A 17,269-nucleotide genomic window follows, 5' to 3' on the forward strand; every position below is an offset into this window, starting at 1 on the left:
CCGCACGACGTGTAATTTCACATGTCGGACGCCGCTGCTATGGATTTATCTGTTTCCTTGTAAGAGGTATTCTCCGTTAGTAACGATCATTTTATATAGGACTGATGTGGGCATAGTATAATTTCCGAACCGTGATCGTATGTGAACAGTGGACGCTTTACATCTCTGGAGAGTTATATTGTGCACGTATCACACAGAATCGATATTTTAAGGAAGTAGTTTTTTCATTTTATAGTTTGTTTCCATAGTTTATCGTAGAGAAACCTGCAAGAAGGGTGTATGTCACGCGTTGGCAATATATTTATTACATCGGAATATTAACAGCGCCGCATTCCATATGACTAATAAGTCGGAAACTGAAGCGAACTAACATTATACCCTGTTTTAAGTTCAGAACCGTGTAGCCTTAGGAGTGTATGTGTTTATTTTCTCTCTTACCAATACCCTCCTCGTACTGTTCCCAGACAGTAGAACAATATTTTAGAATTGATAGCGTAGTTGATTTACGTAAAATGCTTCGAACTCCATCCGCCTGGAGCTCCATCATGCCTAAATATTACATCACAATACTTTCAAATCTACTACTATACACCGATAAGAGGTGCTAACCTCCTCGACATGGGTGCATCTGAAGAACTCTTATGCTCTTGGGTGGGCGCGGACTCGGCAAGCTCCATTCACTAGATACGGAATGTAGCGGTCTACTTCTCGTCGGCTGAAGATTAAATCGGTAACGGTGCTGCAGGGCGAGGGGTTTTTCAGTGTCTAATTTTGACTGCGAGAGTGCTCTGTGACTTCCATCCGTATAGAAATAGATCGTCTCCTTCAATATATTATGCAAATTGACAACATCGCTCTCAGACGACCAGTATTGTTGCACAATACTCAGCGCGAGAGGGCCCCTTACCAATCGATAAACCGTCATGAAATTTTCGGTAGCTGAAAAACTGTCCTCTACGTTGGCTAGAGACCAAGATGCAGACACGTACATGGTAAGAGACATATAGAAATTCCTCCCATGTTAATGATTACTGCCAATGTTGGAGATCAGGAAAGACGTTTGGTCGTATTGTGATGCTGGCTGGTGGAGACTCACAAGGGTTTTCCATTTACCTAGTTGGCAAGGTCCTGTTGTTTTACTCACGTTGCTACTCCATTTGCAATGTTTGAATTCTGTGTCATATAGTGTATGCCAGTGTTCAGTGCAGATTACTCCGATGAGTCCAACAAGAGTGTAGTGTAGTGATACGAGCACGAGGGCCCGTGGGTATGTGTGTGTGTGTGTGTGTGTGTGTGTGTGTGCGTGTGTAAGTTTACCTGTTACGCAGCGAACATTTCAACTAGAAGGATATTGCACAAAAAAACTGAAAGATAACTTTACATACAATAAAAATTAATCTTGAGCGAGACTAAATAGCTTTAAAATCATGCCACATTTTCGAGAAGAATAAAAAAGTAATTGGGAGTTTACAGGATGAATCAGTACTACCATTGTTCAAAGAGATTCCGGTCGTCGTAAACTTCACGATATTTCAGCTGGACTCCTGTCTGCTTCTGTAGCACAGCGGTAGCGTTACCGTCTACAATGCAAGGGGGCCTGGGCTCGATTCCCGGCAGGGGACTGGGTGTTGTGTGCCCTTCACCATTGTTTCTATAATCATTGACAAGCAAGTCGCCGAAGTGGCATCAACTAAAATGACTTGCAATACGGCGGCCGAATCCCGAACGGGATATCCCGGCCAATAAATGCCATACGATCATTTCATTTTCAACTGGACTCCTGCCAATCGTCTTCAGGTGAGCCATCGAAGACTAATGAAGAAGTTTTTTTTTTCCTTTATTGTTATTTCATGCCTCAGCTGAGGCAGTGGCCTACATACGCTGCTCTTCGGCCAAGAGATACAACTTATAGACACGGAAGACAGAGAAGCATAAAAATCATGGTAAACATATGAGGAACACTGCACAATAAATTAGAAGTCGTTCGACGGAAGACACTGTACATGAAGGGTGACACCAGTTGAAGAAGCGTAGACATCCAGGTGGAGATGCGAACATAGTAGAAAACACTAATGAAAACACTGTACACATACGGAGAGACGCTGATGCATGGAAAACATTGGCAACATTGGCGACAATCTTTAGCGAAGCACTCACACTGACGACGGGGGGGGGGGGGGGAGGAGGGCTGCCTCCAGGTCAAAGGGAGAGATAGGAGAGCGGGGTGGAAGCAGGAGACATGGGAGAAAGGAGGGGGGGGGGGGAAGGAAGGTGAGGAGGGAGAGAGGGAGCCCTCGGGAAAAAGGGGGGAATGGGAAGGGAGAGAGAGTGCTGGTGGGAGGGGTACATGGATGGGACAAGGACATCATCAGGGAGAGGGAGTTGACAGAAGCCACATTGGGAAAGGGTATGGAGGGTGTGAAGATGGAGAGCAGGTGGGATGCAAGAATACAGGTACAGCAGCAGGCTGGGATGGGCGAGGATGGGATAGACAAGCGAGATTGTGGGAGGTGTCAAGGATCCGTATCCGTTCGAGGAAAAGGAGAAGGTGCGGGAAGGGAATCAAGTTGTATAGCATCCGTGTGGGGAATGGGAGACGAATGCGATAGGTGAGGCGGAGCGTGTGGTGTTCAAGGATTTGGAGGGACTTGTAGTAGGTGGGAGGGGCAGAGATCCAGGTGGGATGGGCATAGCAGAGAATGAGGTGGACGAGGGATTTATAAGTGTGGAGGATGGTGGAGGGGTCCAGACCCCATGTTCGGCCAGAAAGGATTTTGAGGAGGCAGAGTCGGGAACATGACTTGGCTTGCATTGTCTGGAGATGGGGGTCCAGGAAAAGAGACAGTCAAGGGCGACACCAAGGTACTTGAGGGTGGGGGTGAGGTGAATATGATGGCCATAGATGGTAACATAAAAATCAAGGAGGCGGAAGGAAGGGATGGTTTTGCCTACAATGATTGCCTGGGTTTTGGAAGGATTGACTGTGAGCGGCCACTGGTTAGACCAAGTGGTGAACCAGTCAAGATGGGATTGGAGAAGGTGATGGGAGCATTGCAGGGTAGGGGCGAGGGCAAGGAAGGCAGTGTCATCGGCATGGATGCAGGGGTGAAGGCGGCGGCATGTCTGCCGTATAGAGAAGGTAGAGAAGAGGGAAGAGGACGGAACCTTGGGGCACACCGGCGGAGGGGTAGAAGGTGCAGGAATCCGTGTTATGGATGGTGACATAGGAAGGACGGTGGTAAAGAAAGGAGGCAATCAGACAGACGTAGTTAATAGGGAGGGCGAAGGTTTGGAGCTTGAAGAGGAGACCAGAATGCCATACACGGTCATAGACACGTTAAAGGCCTAGGAAGAGGAAGATGGCAGAGGGACGGGAGTTGTTTGGAGAGGAGGTGAGTGAGATTAAGGAGAAGGTCATCGGCAGAGAAGGACCGTCGAAAGCCACATTGGGTAGTGGGAAGGAGGTGGTGCTGGTGGAGATGCTGGTGGATGCATCGTGTGAGGATGGATTCCAAGACCTTGCTGAAGACCGAGGTAAGGCTGATGGGAAGGTAGCAGGAGAAAGCAGATGGCGGATTGTCGGGTTTGAGGAACATCAGGATCTGGGAGGTTTTCCACAGGTCAGGGCAGAAGCCGGTGGACAAGACCACATTATACACTCCTGGAAATTGAAATAAGAACACCGTGAATTCATTGTCCCAGGAAGGGGAAACTTTATTGACACATTCCTGGGGTCAGATACATCACATGATCACACTGACAGAACCACAGGCACATAGACACAGGCAACAGAGCATGCACAATGTCGGCACTAGTACAGTGTATATCCACCTTTCGCAGCAATACAGGCTGCTATTCTCCCATGGAGACGATCGTAGAGATGCTGGATGTAGTCCTGTGGAATGGCTTGCCATGCCATTTCCACCTGGCGCCTCAGTTGGACCAGCGTTCGTGCTGGACGTGCAGACCGCGTGAGACGACGCTTCATGCAGTCCCAAACATGCTCAATGGGGGACAGATCCGGAGATCTTGCTGGCCAGGGTAGTTGACTTACACCTTCTAGAGCACGTTGGGTGGCACGGGATACATGCGGACGTGCATTGTCCTGTTGGAACAGCAAGTTCCCTTGCCGGTCTAGGAATGGTAGAACGATGGGTTCGATGACGGTTAGGATGTACCGTGCACTATTCAGTGTCCCCTCGACGATCACCAGTGGTGTACGGCCAGTGTAGGAGATCGCTCCCCACACCATGATGCCGGGTGTTGGCCCTGTGTGCCTCGGTCGTATGCAGTCCTGATTGTGGCGCTCACCTGCACGGCGCCAAACACGCATACGACCATCATTGGCACCAAGGCAGAAGCGACTCTCATCGCTGAAGACGACACGTCTCCATTCGTCCCTCCATTCACGCCTGTCGCGACACCACTGGAGGCAGGCTGCACGATGTTGGGGTGTGAGTGGAAGACGGCCTAACAGTGTGCGGGACCGTAGCCCAGCTTCATGGAGACGGTGGCGAATGGTCCTCGCCGATACCCCAGGAGCAACAGTGTCCCTAATTTGCTGGGAAGTGGCGGTGCGGTCCCCTACGGCACTGCGTAGGATCCTACGGTCTTGGCGTGCATCCGTGCGTCGCTGCGGTCCGGTCCCAGGTCGACGGGCACGTGCACCTTCCGCCGACCACTGGCGACAACATCGATGTACCTTGGAGACCTCACGCCCCACGTGTTGAGCAATTCGGCGGTACGTCCACCCGGCCTCCCGCATGCCCACTATACGCCCTCGCTCAAAGTCCGTCAACTGCACATACAGTTCACGTCCACGCTGTCGCGGCATGCTACCAGTGTTAAAGACTGCGATGGAGCTCCGTATGCCACGGCAAACTGGCTGACACTGACGGCGGCGGTGCACAAATGCTGCGCAGCTAGCGCCATTCGACGGCCAACACCGCGGTTCCTGGTGTGTCCGCTGAGCCGTGCGTGTGATCATTGCTTGTACAGCCCTCTCGCAGTGTCCGGAGCAAGTATGGTGGGTCTGACACACCGGTGTCAATGTGTTCTGTTTTCCATTTCCAGGAGTGTAGATTCTGGCCAAGGTGGAGCCGAAGGAGGCAGGTGCTTCACAGAGGTGACGATAGGAAACACAGTCGTCACTGGGAGCGGTGTTGCGTTTCGTGCGGAGTGTAGACATGATATCTTGAGCAGTGATCGGGCATTGAGTTCGGTGTGTGTAATGTTGTCCAAGTACTGGAAGCCAGGAGCAAGGGGAGGGGCAGAGGTGTCAGTTCGACTGCGAACATCAGGGAAGAGGGAGTAATCGAACTAATGATCGTCAGGGAGAGTTAAGAAGCAAAGTGGTTGGCCTTACTAAGGTTATCAGGAAAGGGGTGGTCATCATGAAGGAGAGGTTAGTAGGGGAGGGGGAGTTAGATCCGATAAGGCGGCGGAAGGTGGACCAGTACTTAGACGAGTTGATAGGCAGGGTAGGATTAAGACGGGTGCATGTCTGTCGCCAGCCCCGGCGTTTCTTGGCTGCGAGCAAGTTTCGGATGTGTCGTTGGAGTTGCTGGTGGCGTCGTAGTGTGTCCCACTCACGTGTGTGAAGGAAGGCACGGTATAGATGGCGGGATTCACGGATGAGGAGGGCGGCTTGTGTGGGTAAAGTGGGACAGGCAGGTGGATGGCGACGGTAGGGGTGTGGGCCTCCACGAACTCAGACAAGGTGTGCTGGAGAAAGGAGGCGGCATGGGTAACGTCATCAGGGTACTGAAGGACGCGGGGGTGGCAATCGATCTGGGTGGTGAGGGTATCCCAGTAGGCATTCCAGTTGTCACAGGAATAGTCATTGACATATTTCAGGGGAGGGTCGATGCTAGGGTCGGGACGGGGGCGACGACTATCTGATACAGTGAGGAGCACAGGGAGATGGTCACTGCCAATAGGGTGGTGGATGTCCACCACTATGCACCCAAGGAGGTTAGGGGCGGCCAGGACACATCGGGAGTGCTATTGGATTCAGGGTGGGTGTGTTGGAGAGTGGAAAGGAGGTCACCTTGGAGGGTGGAGAGGAACCGATGCCACCGCTGTAGCTGGGCGGTGGAACGACTATGGATGTTGAGGTTGGCGGCAATCAGGTAGGAGGAGAAGGTATGGTCGATGTGGGAAAGGAAGTCGAAAGGAAGAGGGGCAGAGGGGCGGACATAGATGGTGGCGCAGGTAACGGTAAGGCTGGGGAAGAAGAGACTCCAGATCACGTGTACTGTGGGGTCGGAAAGGAGGGGTTAGAGCCGAACAGGGATCTGGCTGTGGTGGCCAATGGCTACCCCGCCACGCGCTATCAGGAAGGGATTATCGGAGCGGTGAAGGAGGTAAGGCGATATGTGTACGGGATGTTGGGGCTGGAGAAAGGTTTAGATTAGGAGGAAGGCATCCACATGGTGGGTCATAAGGGTATGCATATGGATGTTCTTGTTAATGGGAAGGGAGCGGATGTTGTTTAACAAGATACGGTGCTGTCGCGCCATGGCGGGGTTTAAACGAGGGTGTAAAGACGGAAGAAGGTAAAGTGGGCTAGTTTATGGGAGTAGGTGGCGAAGGTGTTGAGGTGAAAGACGGAACAGGCAGCTAGGGAGATCTGTTGGAGGGTATGGGGGCGCTAAAATGGGTGGATATTTTGAAGAACACTGGTGACGCCTTATATAGTGCGCTGATAGTATTCCCGCGCATGCGTCAGTCACGGTGACAGAAGGACAACACCGCCCGGCGGCAGCGCCCTCGCTGGTGGAACTGCAAAAGATCACCTGTCTTCGGCGTTGCCGCTAGCCGCAGTCATCGAAGTATTCTGGCGTCTTCGCCAGGAGCAAATCTCGGTGACGACGGGATTCCACGCATTATCCAGCTGGTAACCGCTGTTACGGTTCATTAGATTTTCCACGATGTGTATATCGAAGGATTCTTCTACACTCCTGGAAATTGAAATAAGAACACCGTGAATTCATTGTCCCAGGAAGGGGAAACTTTATTGACACATTCCTGGGGTCAGATACATCACATGATCACATTGACAGAACCACAGGCACATAGACACAGGCAACAGAGCATGCACAATGTCGGCACTAGTACAGTGTATATCCACCTTTCGCAGCAATGCAGGCTGCTATTCACCCATGGAGACGATCGTAGAGATGCTGGATGTAGTCCTGTGGAACGGCTTGCCATGCCATTTCCACCTGGCGCCTCAGTTGGACCAGCGTTCGTGCTGGACGTGCAGACCGCGTGAGACGACGCTTCATCCAGTCCCAAACATGCTCAATGGGGGACAGATCCGGAGATCTTGCTGGCCAGGGTAGTTGACTGACACCTTCTAGAGCACGTTGGGTGGCACGGGATACATGCGGACGTGCATTGTCCTGTTGGAACAGCAAGTTCCCTTGCCGGTCTAGGAATGGTAGAACGATGGGTTCGATGACGGTTTGGATGTACCGTGCACTATTCAGTGTCCCCTCGACGATCACCAGTGGTGTACGGCCAGTGTAGGAGATCGCTCCCCACACCATGATGCCGGGTGTTGGCCCTGTGTGCCTCGGTCGTATGCAGTCCTGATTGTGGCGCTCACCTGCACGGCGCCAAACACGCATACGGCCATCATTGGCACCAAGGCAGAAGCGACTCTCATCGCTGAAGACGACACGTCTCCATTCGTCCCTCCATTCACGCCTGTCGCGACACCACTGGAGGCGGGCTGCACGATGTTGGGGCGTGAGCGGAAGACGGCCTAACGGTGTGCGGGACCGTAGCCCAGCTTCATGGAGACGGTTGCGAATGGTCCTCGCCGATACCCCAGGAGCAACAGTGTCCCTAATTTGCTGGGAAGTGGCGGTGCGGTCCCCTACGGCACTGCGTAGGATCCTACGGTCTTGGCGTGCATCCGTGCGTCGCTGTGGTCCGGTCCCAGGTCGACGGGCACGTGCACCTTCCGCCGACCACTGGCGACAACATCGATGTACTGTGGAGACCTCACGCCCCACGTGTTGAGCAATTCGGCGGTACGTCCACCCGGCCTCCCGCATGCCCACTATACGCCCTCGCTCAAAGTCCGTCAACTGCACATACAGTTCACGTCCACGCTGTCGCGGCATGCTACCAGTGTTAAAGACTGCGATGGAGCTCCGTATGCCACGGCAAACTGGCTGACACTGACGGCGGCTGTGCACAAATACTGCGCAGCTAGCGCCATTCGACGGCCAACACCGCGGTTCCTGGTGTGTCCGCTGTGCCGTGCGTGTGATCATTGCTTGTACAGCCCTCTCGCAGTGTCCGGAGCAAGTATGGTGGGTCTGACACACCGGTGTCAATGTGTTCTTTTTTCCATTTCCAGGAGTGTATAATGGAGGTCCAAAAAGATGCTGCTGTGGCCAAAATTTATGTTTTGTGAAACTCCATTGAATGTCCGTTGGAGATACAATGTTCTGCAACTGCAGACATGCTGGATTGCAGAAGGCGAGTGCAACGTTTATGCTGTGTGCAACGTTCTTCCACTGTGCGTGTTGTGTGCCCTATAGAGGCCATAACACGCTGGCAAGCTATTTTGTAAATTCCCGCCTTCCGAAATAACAAATTGTCCTTCACTGATCCCAGCAGATCCAGAATCTTAGATGGTGGGTGGAAAATCACTTTCACCTAAAAATTACTAAGGATTCTAACTATTTTGAAGCAAATATTTCCTACGAAGGGAAGAAAAGCTAAAATTATGCTGGCACGTTCTCCGCTTTATCCACTTCCAGATTCTTGGTTTTAGCTGAGCGTACCCTGTTAATCTTCCAGGTCGAATATCCATTGCCTCTGAATACTGTTCTTAAATGTGCAAGAACGTTAGGTAAACTATCTGCATCCGACACTGCATGAGCCCTATGTACAAGGGTTTAAATCACACTCATGATTTGGGATGGGTGATTGCAACTTGAAGAGAACAAGTACAAATCAGTGTGAGTAGGTTTACAGTAAACAGAATGTCCCAGAGAGCCGTCACTCTTCCATCTAACCAAAACATCCAGGAATGGGAGACAACCGTCTTTCTCTGATTCCGTACTAAATCGAATGTTCTCATGAATGGAGTTAAGATGATGTAAAAACTCCATCAACTTATTTTCTCCGTGGGGCCACACTACGAAAGTATCATCCACGTACCACCAAAAACCAGTTGGTTAAGAACTGCTTCGCAGGTTCGAATCCTGCCTCGGGCATGGATGTGTGTGATGTCCTTAGGTTAGTTAGGTTTCAGTAGTTCTAAGTTCTAGGGGACTGATGACCACAGATGTTAAGTCCCATAGTGCTCAGAGCCATTTGAACCATTTAAGAACTGCTGATTCAATTGCTCTTTCCTCAAAGTCCTCCAAAAAAAAGTTAGCCACCAGGGTAGACAAGGGGCTGCCCATGGCGACGCCGTCAGTCTGTTCAAAGCGTTCTTTGTTACACATATAATTGGTTGAGGAAAGAGTGTGACGAAACAAAGCAGTGATGCCCGACTGAAACTGTTTACCAATTAGTGCCAAGGAATCAACAAGAGGTACCTTTGTAAAAAGAGATTCTGCACCAAAATTCACTAAAAGGTCCGAGCTACTTAGGAGGAGAGCCCCCAGTCAGTTGATAAAATCGGCAAAGTTCCATAGATAATGTGAACATTTCCAACGATTGCATGGGGGCTTAATTAAAATAGAATGCAAATAATTTTAATTTCTGCTTTAGTAGTTGTCTGTCCGATTACGAAGTCTCGTAAACGGTTAGCCCTGACTAGTATTATTACGCAATCTGACTGCTTAGAACAATAACAAAGAATGAAATGGAAATTTTCATTAACACAATTAATTAATTAATTAAGTCCCCAGCAACTATAAAACCTACGAAACCAAAGCACAAGTGTAACTGTTCTGTGTGTGGGAGTATGACTCAACGTACGCATCTGGCACGGTTCTTCTTCAACAACACAAGAAATTTTAAATATCATTTATACTGAATTAATTAAAGGAAATAGAAATACCATAATTACTCAAGAAAACCAGAATTACACTCTAATCCCAGAACACAAGCCAGATGCTTTGTTGACTGAACCTGTAATGAAGCATTATTTACGACATGGAAATAATGAAAAATAAATCAAGTTTCGTTACCTTCATATATTGACCAAAATCACTCTAATCATTACAATATATCTCCACACCGACTCGCTATTACCACATCTCAACAAGAACTTTTCAGTATCACATCTCAGCAAGCACTCCCTACTAGCACGTCTGAACACGAACTGACTACTACGAGTCCTCGACAAGCACTGCCCACTACGAGTTCTCAATAATCACTGCCAGTGGAGGCGGCGGAACAATGCTCTCTAGCGATCTCTGGCGCTGTGGCTCAGTGTAGCCACCTTTCATATGCCCTTCCTCCACGGGCTAGAATTTGATGGTATTTTTGCCAGCATTGGTGGTGAAAATACCACCAAATTCGTCAAAAAAAAAAATACAGACAAAAATAAAAGATAATATTAATACGTAAATATCATATAACTAGATAAAATTTTGGCTTTGCACTGACCTTTCAATAACCTATTATATAGAATACAGTAAGCAATACAAATTCTTTCATACATGTGACTTTACATAACAGTTTACACAAGTATTATGTGGTTAAACAGTTCAATCAATAGCGTCAGCAATGACGAATATGTGCAGGTAAGAGTCTCATAACTTTTCACAAACAGTAGTACACAAAAAATCAGTTTATACAAATATTCACATAAACGCTTTCCATAGCCCAAGAATAAGCAGTTGACAGTTCCAGCAGTAGCACCCAGCAATGGTCAACAGGTGCAAAAACCAACAAATGACATTTTTTTAGTAGAAACAGTCCATCAGTGGCACCCAGCAATGTTGAATAGGTGCAGACACCAACAAGTAACACCATTTCAGTATAAGCAGTTCCATTAGTGGCACCAGCAATGTTGAGCAGGTGCAGACATCAACAGGTGACATCTTTTCAGTAGAAGCAATCCATCAGTGGCACCCAGCAATGTTGAGCAGGTGCAGACATCAACAAGTAACACCATTTCAGTAGAAGCAGTCCATCAGTGGTACCTAGCAATGTTGAGCAGGTACACACAGCAACAAGTCACATTTCTCAGCAGAAGCAGTTCCATAAAATTCAGTATCACTGATCACACTGTTCATCAGAGTTTATAAGCAGAAATTAAACATGTCCTAGTGGCACCAATCATGTAGAAAAGGTACAAGTAACAGTCCATAATTTTTACAATCACTGATCACACAGTTCATCAGCAGAAATTAAACATGACTAAATGTCACACATCATGTTGAAAAGTGCAGCACCATCACTAATCAGACAGTTCAGGCATGAACAATAGTTTGAATACACATACAATGCTTTTACACTAAACATACAAATCATAACAAACACACAAATGATATCAGATAATTGTCCTATTAACTGTTACAATACACAAATACCAGTAAACCTATAACATTTATGGGTGTCAGTGCAAGCCACTACCAACAAATAAAATAATATTTAGGAGATAGGTGGGTAGGATTAGGAAAGGAAAACACACAAAACACACTCACTCATCTTTCATCCACATTAAGTTCTACTGTGTAATTGAATAGTGTTAACTGCGTAAATGTAACTCTGTCCAAGATTTGATGTTCATCATGTGTACCAAGTAGTAGTGGCAGCAATGTATAACAGTCAATAATAGTTAAGTCAACGTCATAGTCATCATGTCAAGACCAATGTTTGCCAAGCCAGATCAAAATGTACGGTTGCTGAACAACTGTCAGTGTACCAAGATATGCAAATGCTTCCTCTCTCAAAAAAAAGTATATACTGCTTAGTGATTTGACAAAGTGTGTGTGTAGACAATCTTCCTTCTACTTGAGTGTTCTAGTCTGCCATCTTCATCCTCCTTGTTCCATATGGGCCAACAAAAAAAATATGCTCCTCACTTACTTTACCTCTTATCCACCAAAACTCCAATAATCATCAGCATAATCTCAATACTTCACTAATACCTCTTCAATACGTCGATACATATAAACCTTATCATCAATATCATTTACCTTACCTCTTGTCCACGAAAACTCCAATAATCATCACTTAATCTTAATACTTCAATAATACCTCTTCAATACGTCGATATATATAAACCTCAGCACCAATATCATTTCACTTCCATAACAACTCTTTCCTCTAGTCAGTCTCCTCGAACAAGTACAGACAAAATCCTAGTGCAACTTCAGTTCATCATCCCATACAATCCGAAGACACAGTGTCTACACACAACCTCTGTGTAATCCATCGGACCCAAATTTTCTACTCATTATAAATTATAAGATACATTTTGGTTCCTTGTCCATCATTAAATAAAAGAAATGCATACATGACCTCTAACAGACTTAGTTCGAATAACTCTCAGTAATTAAGTACGATTACGGAGTGTGAATGATCATAATATTTCACAGTGTGTACACCACTTCAAGACTTATGGCAAACAGAAGCAAACATGTGGAGTATTTCTTGTGTTAAATGTCACTTCCTATTTCAATTGCTCACGAAAAACGCATTGTAATAACTGTCAATGGTCTAAACCTAGTTTTGGTATGTCATGTCGTTAGCTTCCTTCCTATTAGCATAAATTTATACAGCTTCCATAAAACCTCCAGCTCATGTGACTTCTATGCAGTTTCTTGTACCAATGTCGTTCGTAGAATTATAGCAGTTCATTTTCTTATCTTAAAAATATAAGGCACTGAGCGTAAGCAAAACATGCAATAGCGAGTAAATATACCAGTAGAGAACAGAATGTCAACAAGTGGATGCAGCACAATCCCTACAACGAGGCTCTGCCAAGCGAACAATCTATAATTAATACCATAGTGTGACCTAAACTCTATGTTTGTACACAGTATATCAGCATTTCTATATACCAACTTATAGTTATGACAACAAAACAGAAGTGTGTAAATATGCAATCCATACGCACAGCAGCAAACATATATCTTACGTAATAAACAAGTCATTAGCATCATTCAGCATAAGCAAATAAATGTTCATATGTAATCTTAATAAGTAAACATGAAGGCGCAAGCAGATAAATCACAAAGTGTAACCTACATACCTAACTACAGTCAGCACAATTAATCAGGTGACAATTATAATTTAAATAAATAAGCACAGCAGTCACATAATAGAAAAATATGACATCAGTGAAAAAGCATAGCAGCCAAGCGATGCATAATATACACAAGTAATAACACTGTTCATTAATCAATTGTCATAATCAGTAAATGCACACAAGCACGTCGCTTCACAAGTAAATTCATAGAACATGAGATTTAGCACAAAGTATGAATCACGTAATCGCAAGCAGCAAATTACGTCTAAAGTACGTACCTAAGTGGAAATATGTTACCTGAAAAATAAACTTAATTAATCGTTACCTTTTTGGTTTTTTACTTCCATTTTTTTTTTACATTCTTCCTGAAAATTTCTCGATAGCAAGTCCTCTTAACGTCGGACACACACAGAATTTACCTGAAGTTCTTAAATATTTTATACAACCGTATCCTGAAAATTACTGAACGTTAATAACATAATTTATAGTCACCATAGCTTTATACTGAATTTAATCCGAGAAATTAGACTGAGTATTTGTTTACGTCTGTCAGTGCATTCGCACTGAGCGCTCGATCAGCTGTAGGCGCGTGACGTAGGAAGCAATTGTTTGCGGTCAACGACAGCCTTGTGCGGCGCGCAGACTTCACTGTTGCTTTGAGTACGCGCCGCCGCCGGAACACGGCGCGGTATCCTTGTATTCTCCGCATGTTTACATGTAGCTGTTAGTTTCTCTAAAGTATGTCATTCCACAAAAATTTTAACGTTAGATATGTGATGTATTCCCTTAGAGCGTCGAGATTTAAGAGTTTCTACTTCAACAGTGTTATCATGGATAATTTTGCAAATTCTGTATGGACCGTTATAAAGCAGAAAAAATTTGCGACATAAGCCTTTTCCTTTATGAGACAAACGATGAGACTTAATTAACACCTTTTGACCAACTGACCAAATTTTTAAACGACCAGGACGTTTAGCTGATTTCTCTCTTCTTGCAGCCGCAGACGCAATATTTCGTAGAGCCAGGTTGACAACTTCAGAATGCCGCAGTTTCCGTGAAGGCGGAAAAGGGACGATTTCAGAAATGCGATTTGTTGGTACTTTATTTTTTAATATCAGTATAGGCAGTAAAGAAGTTGAGTCATTAGGAAGTTCATTCAGAATGTTTTGAAAAATATGAAGATACTGATCCCACGTTCTGTGATTCTGATGACAATAAAGACGACACAATTTATTAATTTCTTTCATCCATCTTTCTGAAGCGTTAGACTGGGGGTGAAAAAGTGAAATGAAAATTGGTTTAATTTTACGACGCCGTAGAGTACGAAGCCAAATTTTAGAGCGAAACTGTGATCCATTATCTGATATAACCTTATCAGCATGACCAACTTCTTTAAGAAAATGTTTGATGAAAGCGTTAGATACTGAACGAGCTGTTGCTTTGCGTAAAGGTGTAAAACACACATATTTTGATGTCAATTCCACTGCTACAAAAATGTACGCAAAACCATTAGTAGAACGAACCACTGGACCGAACAAATCGACTGCAGCCATGTCCTTTAATTTCGCTGGAATGATAGGAAACAACGGTGCTCTGTGAGAAATTGTTGGCGGCTTAGCCTATTAACATAATTTGCATTTGGCAAGAACAGATCGAATACGTTTTTCCATATTACTGAAGTAACAATTTTCTCATAATTTACGAAAGCATTTTCTGGGACCAAAATGTGCATAACTGAAATGTGTAAACGAGGTGTGGCCAAATCATCCAATCTAACAAGGCGTCTAACAAAATTACAGACACCAAGGAAACTACGAACATCACGTTTTGTAGTAGGAACAGCATAATTACGAATAGCGTCTAGTTTCTCTGGATCAGGAAGAATACCTTCTGTAGAAATAATGTGACCGAGAAATTTCACCTGAGAACGACCAAATTCAGATTTTTCCAAGTTCACTGTAATGCCAACTCTTGCAAAAATACGTAATAATGAATCCAAAATTTTGTTGTGCTCACTCCAAGAACGTTTAACAATAAGAATGTCGTCAACGTATGAAGTAATATTGTCACGAAGATAAACAGGTAAAATTTCGTTTAAACTACGAATGAACGCTGCTGAAAATATAGTAAGTCCAAACGGTAATTTCCGAAGTCACTTTTGGGTAAAATCGTCATATCCAGTTAATCTTTACCTACTGTTTAGACAGATGGATAGTAGAAGAGTTGTTTTTTATAGATGCAAAGAATAGTGAAAGAGTAGGCAGCGGTGCAGAAAACTAAAAGGGAAATAGCACCACTACAGCTCGGGGCCCTGTGAACGCTACGGCACATATTCACTTAGTATAGTGAATCCCCTGAGGACTTTAATAGCCGCATATAATTTCCAGTTTGTGACTTAGTGGCAAATTTGGCGGAAGTGCGTACGTAAACTGATCTAACCATGAACATGGATGTATGTCATTCCTAGAATTGCGGAAGATCTTAAATTTCCGAACAGTCAAAAAGTGTTTATAGTCAAAGTTTTCGACTCGTGGCGACAAAGACCTACCGCGTCTGTCCCAGTTTGAATGTCGATTATTGTCAAGTTCGCGCGCCTGGCGCTCTCTTGTTGCGTCCCGTAAATGAAACAAATTATTTTCTTCAAAGCCCTCTGCTATCTGTGATTCTAAATTTCCTTTGCCGTCTTTTCCTACGATTTCGCCTTCAATTTGTTTGACTTGCTTTTGTAATGCCTCAACTTCCCTCTTACGCGTTCATTAATTTTTTCCTGATTTTCAACATGCTTATTTATGTTCTGGTACTCTTCGGTTTCTGCAAATGGTAATGGAGCTGTATCATCTGAATCTCTGTCCCCATGTAAACTAAGACTTGTCAATTTATCTGAAATCTCCTCAACTCTTTCCGATAAGTCACCTATTTTTTCTTTCTGTTTACTTACGTCTTCCGTAAGTGTCGCGACTCGGGTTTCAGTATTGACACATTTGGTAGTTAACTGTACATATTGTTGTGTTAGATTATTTATTCTGTCATTTGGTACGGATTCCTCGATTCTCTCAATTATTTCTTCCTTATCGTGTGCACATTGTAAATTTAATTCTGAAAAGTTTTGTACTATCACGCGATCTCTTTCTTCCTGTTCTCTATCTTGTTCCCTTTGTCTAATCTCTACTGCAATTAATCTATTATTGTGAGAATTCAAAATCGGTTGTACTTCTTCTCTGATTTCTTTCTTTAACTCATCTTTCATATTTTTGAAACATGTCCCTATTCGTGAGTCTAACCGTGTTTCCATTGTTTCCAACTCTGTTTCTAAACGTGTTGCCACTGTTTTTAATTCAGATCCTAACCGAGTTTCCATTGTTCCCATCCGTGTTTCCATTTGTGAGTCTAACTGTGTTGCCAAAGTTCCCATCTCTGTTTTTAATTCAGATTGTAACTGTGATCCCAACTTTAATATTGCACTCATCAACTGTTCTGTATGATCTGGTTCGAAATTCTTTTCGCCCCTAACATTTCTCGCAAAACCAGTTTCCGTCGTCATAGCTGTAAAGCTATCTGTGTTCGATACTATTACAGAATCTTCTGTCGTTAATCTCTTATTCTGTGAATTTTCTGATTGAGAAAAATTTTGAAATGGTTCCGGACTATTTTCCCGACTTATTACATTGTTTTCAACTCCATTATTCATCTTACTGTTGTCCTGTGTTAGCGAGTTCGCCATGTTAACAATTTCGTCTTTCTCACTATTCATCATTTTTGTCTTTTTCATTGATCGCGTAATCATTGACAAAACATACAAAACTCGTCACTGTACGGAAATTACACACAATTGCACATCAAATTACACACAATTACACATCAACAATACCATTCACTCGAAATGTTTCCCTCAAACACGATTAACGAACAATTGAAATAATTGCGCTAAATCTTCAAACGCGTATACAAGACAACAAATCAATTTCAGAGAAAAAATACCATTATAAGAATGACAATTACCAAATCTACACATGCAATATAGACTACAATTACTAAACTACAAATTACTACAACAATCCTACTGTCTACTATTTCTACAATCAGAAGAATTCC

Source organism: Schistocerca nitens, chromosome 1 (genome assembly GCF_023898315.1).
Source record: "Schistocerca nitens isolate TAMUIC-IGC-003100 chromosome 1, iqSchNite1.1, whole genome shotgun sequence".
Taxonomy (NCBI): domain Eukaryota; kingdom Metazoa; phylum Arthropoda; class Insecta; order Orthoptera; family Acrididae; genus Schistocerca; species Schistocerca nitens.